Below are 7,596 nucleotides of genomic sequence, written 5' to 3' on the forward strand. Positions count from 1 at the left end.
TTGTCGAAGATACATGCACATGAATGTAAAACGTGGAGCTGTCTCATTTTGAAATATAGAATTCTAAAGTGTGGTTGGCCATAGTGAAAAATATTTACATCTTTCTCTCTCAACACACACACACACACACACACACACACACACGGGCACAAACACACATACATATACACATACACATACGTTAACCTTACTTGAGCCCCCCAAAATAAGTAAAAATACGTTAAAGAAGATGGATTGCTCATTTATGCTACATATAATCGCTGTACGTGTATACGCCTGACAAATTGTGATGGGTACAAGTACATAAATATGAAAGGTGTGCCTGTCTCATTGTGGTACGGAAAGAACTGAAATGTGGTTGGCCACTGAAGAAATATCTCTCTCTCACTCTCTCTCCCACACACACACATTTACAGGAAGAGTAATAAATAATTATTATGTGTGCATTTTAAGTTTTTGAGCAAAAGCATATTTAATGCACAATACAAAATATATATCGTGCACATCTTCTTCAAAGTTTGCCTAGTGATAAAAAAAATTGAAGTTCATACAGTGCTTTTATGGCTATATAAAGAAAGCACAAATTCATGAATACAGTGTTGATATATCAGATAAAGCTATACACAGGAGACACTTTTCATGACTACAGTGTTAAGATATCAGATAATGTTATACACAGGATACATTTTCATAGATACAGTGTTAAGATATGTGATATGGCCATACACAGGAGACACTTTGTCATGAATACACTGTTTAGATATCAGATATGGCTATACACAGGTTACATTTTCGTGGATACAGTGTTAAGATATGTGATATGGCCATACACAGGAGATACTTTGTCATGAATACAGTGTTTAGATATCAGATATGGCTATACACAGGAGACACTTTGTCATGAATACAGTGTTAATATATCAGATATGGCTATACACAGGATACATTTCATGGATACAGTTTTAAGATATTTGATATGGCCATACACAGGAGACACTTTGTCATGAATGAAGTGTTAAGATATTTGATATGGCCATACACAGGAGACACTTTGTCATGAATACAGTGTTAATATATCAGATATGGCTATACACAGGATACATTTTCATGGATACAGTTTTAAGATATTTGATATGGCCATACACAGGAGACACTTTGTCATGAATACAGTGTTAAGATATTTGATATGGACATACACAGGAGACACTTTGTCATGAATACAGTGTTAAGATATTTGATATGGACATACACAGGAGACACTTTGTCATGAATACAGTGTTAAGATATTTGATATGGACATACACAGGAGACACTTCGTCATGAATACATTGTTAAGATATCTGATATGGCTATACACAGGATACATTTTCATTGCTATTTTAAGCTTCTGAGTGTTCGTCTGTACATTATCAGCTAAACTCTAGTCCGAAACTATAGTTGTTTTAAAAGAGATGATGGAATCAGGAGCTATTATTATCATTTGCCGACATGGTGTGCATACAGTTTATGCTGCATTGTGTTATATATAAATAAATTGAGAGTCCCGTTATCCGTTTATTTGACTAACTTACTGTGCCAGCTGTCAGCAGTATTCAGTTTTACTAACTTATTGTGGCCCATACCAGCTGTAAACAATATTCTCTGTGACTAACTAGCGTGTCCCGTGCTACCTGCCAGCAGTATTAACTGTTTGACAAACATTATTTTCCAGTCTTCTTCTCTATCTCTCGCATTCACTTCCTTATTTTTCTCCAGTGGTTATCTACAAGATAAGTATGCATCCATTCTTTTCCTCAACATCTACAAAGTTTTGTGATAGTTTGATCGCGTGTAGTATCCTGGCGACACCGATAGAACGAGCTGTATAGCCAGCTCGAAAATTTCTTCTGAATACTTTCCTGTTTAACAAATACCAAAGACTTACAACAATGGTACTAACAGCTGCCTCGCTTGGCGTTCAGCATTAAGAGGTTAGTGTTAGGACTGGTCGGCCTGGTGTCAGGATAATGTGACTGGGTGGGACATCATGCTACATGTCTGCGGCATGATGCCCCAGTGCTAGACATCACTATAAACTGCCACATTGCAGACATCGTCGCGATATGACTGAAAAATTGTTAAAGATACGTTAAAAATCCAGATCACATCACATTACATCCTGTTTGATTAATGTTTTCTGAGTTTTATTTTATTTAGAAAATCTTTTTTTATCAAATAAACGAAAGAAAGAAAGACTTGCTTACTGCAATGCTTAACCTCACACTGCACAAAATGTGTAATTTTTACAGGAAACGATCGTGTAATCGGACACTTCTACATCAGTGGCTGATCGACTCATTCTTGATTGACATCACACACAACAGTAGAACCAAACTTTAATCAAGAGCAATAATGCAGTTGGCAATTTTTGATAGTCTAACTTGTAATTTTGACAGTCTAACTTGTAATTTTGACAGTCTAACTTGTAATTTTGTAATTTTGACAGTCTAACTTGTAATTTTGACAGCTAACTTGTAATTTTGGACAATCTAACATGTAATTTGTACAGTCTAACTTGTAATTTGGACAGTCCAACTTGTAATTTTGGACAGTCTAGCACGTAATTTGGACAGTCTAACTTGCAATTTGGATAATCTTTAACTTTTGATTAAATTTAGCGGTAAATTTCAGGAATTCATTTGAAGTAAATTTTAAATGAGAGACGGAAATTTTAATCTAAACATAATGTTCTGCAAATAGCACGAAAACTGTTTGAAACGATTCTCCATTATTGACGTTTAATCATTGTCAGGACAATGTCTCGCTGATTATAGTTGCTTCTTTCAGCAGCATGAGTATGGATGGACACTTCCGTTTCTCTATATTTCTAACATTTGTGTTTGATACAGTATTTAAAATTGTGTATAGTTTTGAGTTACATTCTTATTTGCATCCTTATTTACAAGTTGATATGAATTATGAATGCTATTCATGGTGAGAATGGTATTCTCGTTCTTGTTTAAGTTATATTTCAATGCCGGGCTTGTTAACATGTATTTTTACCATAATGTACAAACTATTGCAGACTATGCATTGTACCGTTCACTGATAAGTCAGATGAGTCGGGATATTTGACCTGGCAATGACGTGTATGTAATCAATAAGTGACGGCTGATTGTTTTATAATTATTTCTCAGTTCAGTGCCGAGTGCCGCTTGAACGATGTGCCTAAGCCTGCGTTGGAGTAAGGTTCCGTCGATAGGTTTTTGGCTTCCTAAAAAGTGTTGTGTTTTTTTTTATGTTTTTCTTTGCTTTCACACATCATATGAAATTTAAATAGAATATAAACGCCTGTTATGTGGACAGGATAACTTCACACTTGTTATGTGGACAGGATAACTTCACACTTGTTATGTGGACAGGTTAACTTCACAGTTGCTATATGGAAAGAATAACTTCACACTTGCTACCTGGACAGAACACTTGTTATGAGGACAGAATAACTTCATACTTGTTATGTGGACAGACTAACAGCATACTTGTTATGTGGAGAGGATAACGTTACATTTGTTGTAGCTATTTCTGTTATACTGACATAACTTCACATATTGCAAATGACTAGGGCATTTCTCTCTTTTATTAAAAAAGACAACGTATAGCTATTTTTGTTATATTAACATACAACAAATTCTGCATTGCATGTGGATAGCTTCTCAGTTCCTCTATCAAATGAATTATCATAGTCTGTGTGTAATTAAAACAATGTTAGAAACTATTAAAACTTTTATTGAATATTGTATCAATATTAGATACATCTGAAATCTCGTAATTTTGTTGATTCAATATTGCTCGTGACAGCACAGCCATTTACTATTTCCTTTTTTCTTGCTTTCTTGGTAAATAAAGTTCTTTGTTTTAAAACAGGCTATCGTTTATTTTATTTATGCTCTCACTGCTCGCTCTATACATATGAGCAGTGGTGTCAGAAGTGGGATTGGATTAGTGGAAGAGATACAACGATATGTAGCGTTTTCATCAAAGTAACCCGTGAAGAACATGATTAGATGTTTTCTCGTATTTCTCGTAGTACCTATTCTAATTTGATGATTGTGTGATTCAAACTCCAATAATCAAGCGTTAGGCCGAGGCTCCACGTGTATTTTAGCAAGACGTTTATTTTTTGTTTCAAATGAGATTTTCTTGATTGACTATTCGTTCGTTCGTTCTTTCGTTCGTTCGTTCGTTCGTTCGAGAGAGAGAGAGAGATTTGGATTGCTATCTTTACATTGTTATTTTTTTTCATATGGTACGGAGTAGAATGTACTGGAAATTGTAGTCTTGCAGCTATTTATAATCATGTCTCAGTCATGGAGCTGGTAGGATAGGGGACCCAGTAGCCATTATGAGCTGATCCAATGGTAGCTATCAGTCAAAATCGTTTCAATTGCGAATCCGACACGCTAACTACTAAACCACCACAGCTCATGCCGCTAATAATTACCTCTTACGGCATGCAGTTAGTTGGCTGTCAAATTTCATCAGTTCCTGTGTTTGTTTTAAAAATAGATCATTTCTATTTAAGCATTATGGAATGACAACTACATGCAAAATTACTTACCTCCAAAATTGAAGAACTCGACAACATGCAAAAAACTACCCACCTCGGAAACTGAAGATTTGACAACGGAAATGATCCAATGAGGATGAACAATTTTAGATTTTCAAAATATCCGCATGTTAACGTATTTTTAAAGAATAATTCAGTATTCCTGTTGCAGTGAAGAAATTGTTTGGAACTATTTTGTTATACTATGAACATGCATATGCTGCAGGGATAATAACCAAAACTGGATAGTAAATCGCCAGATAGCAGAGGTGAAGGTTAGATTGCGTTTGGATCGAAAATTGAGCTTATTCTTGTTAAATATATCGAGACGAATTTTTTAATGGGAGGCGTTATATGTGGAGATTCCAAGTTAGGTTTAACAAATGTGTTGCGACTCAATGGTCTTAAACTATGTAACACAAACAAAAGCAAATCCAACAAGCTTTATAAAATTTAACACATTATTTCCCCCCAATACAAAAGTGAAAATTTAAAATGAACTTACATTTATTGTGAATTGAATCCAAAATACTCCTAATTGTTCTATTACAAATACAAATTATAGTGTTCCGAATGAATTCCAAAAATGAATGTGCTGATATACAAATAGTCTCGAATAGGTTGATGCACCAATAGTCTTGAAGTATCACAACGATATAATCCAGAATGTCCTTGAAATAATTCGCAACAATCCCTAAATAGCGGTCTTGTCCAAATATTCACTGAGCACTTTGCAATTCCAATGACTTATTTAAATAAGTGATTCCTCTCAAATTATATTTGAACACAACAGTAAATAATTTCAGACTGATATTAAAATATGAATGAATATGTTTTTTTTTACCTCAACTTTATATAATAAGACACATTAAAACGAACAGGCGGTTGGTCACACGTTCTCTTCCAGAACATTCTAAATTTGTAAATACCGTTAAACCTTCAACTCAAATATCAGTAAACAACTTATTTATAACTAACAAATGAGACATTAACCGGGTATGCTATAACTACTCTAATGTCAATTTCGGACAAAGGTCAAGCACACAATACAAATTAAATATAAATAAAATCTGTAACTATCCAGGATTCTGTGCTTGTGACTTAATAAGAGTTTAGAAATGTCCCTTTTGTCACGCTGAAACAATGTTCGGTCACAAATATTTGCGGAAAGGCGGTAAGTATGAGACAGGTATACGAACTCGACTATACTCATTCATTGTGAAGTACCGCAAGAAAGTTTATGATATTTTCCGTTCGAGTTGTTGGAAGGGTACCGGGTATTGACAGCGCTGATACAGTGGATTAGAAATGCTGATACATAGGATTGACAGCAGGGATTATATGTGCTCATACAGTGGAAAGACAGTGCTGATACAGGGGATTGACAGTGCTGATACAGGGATTGGCAGTGCTGATACAAGAGAATCACAGTGCTGATACAGGGGAATGACACTGCTGATACAGGGGAATGACAGTGCTGATACAGGAGATTTACAGTGCTGATACAGGGATTGGCAGTGCTGATACAGGGGTTTTAGCAGTGCTTATACGCAGGATTGACAGTGATGATACATGGGACTGACGGCAATGATACAGGAGAATGACGGTGCTGATACGGGGGATTGACAGTTATGTTAGCTTTGTAGGTACAATTTTTATGTTTATTTTAATTATCCCCGTAATAGGTTGACCAATGGGTCGTGTGACACCATCCAAGTTTCACCTTACAATTAAAGAGTTCTGATTATCAGATTGACTAGTGACAATATATGTAATGCACAGAAGAAAGAAAGAACACACACACACACACACGATTGCACATATGCATATAGAACGCAATCATTTTAGAGACATATATTAGACTGACACAATTATATGGCGTCTAGGTGACACAGACTTTGCAATATTACAGTATTTTTTCCTGTTTACCGAATTGCACGAGTTGCATGTTCATGGTTGCTGCCATTCTTTTAAGAAATATTTAACATAACTTGGCACAAAACTATCGAATCTTCAAATGTAAATATAATATTTAGCCAAAATACTAATATGCCACGTTTAATTCTTTCTACTTTACCAATCCCATCTTTCTAGTCAAGGTTCCAATATGTTAACCCTATCAACCTGTGGCAGATGGAGCAGATATTTCTGTGCTTTGTGATTGTGAATTTCATTGGATGCGGTGGCACCGCATCAAATCAAAATTAAGTTGTTCAAATTGGAAAACATTTCCTATCTGATCGAGACAAGGGAAGCACTTAACTTGAATGGACTCATAAATAAGCTATTTCCACTACCCGCTCGTGCTTTGTACAAATACCTGGGACCCAAATACACCTGTAATGGATTCTCTCTGGTAAGTAGTGATAGTTTCGGTGTTAAACTTATAAAGTATTATTCTGAAGTCAATTGCCTCCACCATTTTCGACCGACCTACAATGCACTGCTGTTACACGCTTTTGATTAGTTGGCATTGCATACTAAGGACGGTAACTCATGAAATCCAACAGATATCGCTAGGACAAAGCACTCAAATCCTTGCTCGAACCGCCAAGGTGTAGATAGGGTTGACTTAGTAGAACCTTGGCTTACGATGATGTACCATCCCACACAAACGTAAATAAAGTACGATCTAGTTCTGCTTCAATTTTTGATGATGGGTTTGGAAGTGCTGAAAAAAAATGTATGAACATGGGCAGAACAAAGGCTTTTACAACAGTTACTGTACCTACTACTGAAAGATGTCTTTGACTCCAGCTTGCCAATATGCTTTAGCATTCGTTAGTTTCTTTCTATAATTAATTTCCACCATTTGTCGCAAGTCCGGAGAAATATCGATGCCAAGGAGTGTTCACTTAGATAAAGACCAGTGGAATCCATATCGGAACATACTCTTTCAATGGAATATTTTTTGTTTCCAATCCAAATAATCTTTGTTTTGCTATGTTATATTAAAGTCCAGATAATAGGGGGAAAAGCCTTGAAAGATAATCATAGTTGCCTTAAGAGAA

Source organism: Sinohyriopsis cumingii, unplaced genomic scaffold, assembly GCF_028554795.1.
Source record: "Sinohyriopsis cumingii isolate HCF-2022 unplaced genomic scaffold, ASM2855479v2 utg000615l, whole genome shotgun sequence".
In the NCBI taxonomy this organism is placed as follows: Eukaryota; Metazoa; Mollusca; class Bivalvia; order Unionida; family Unionidae; genus Sinohyriopsis; species Sinohyriopsis cumingii.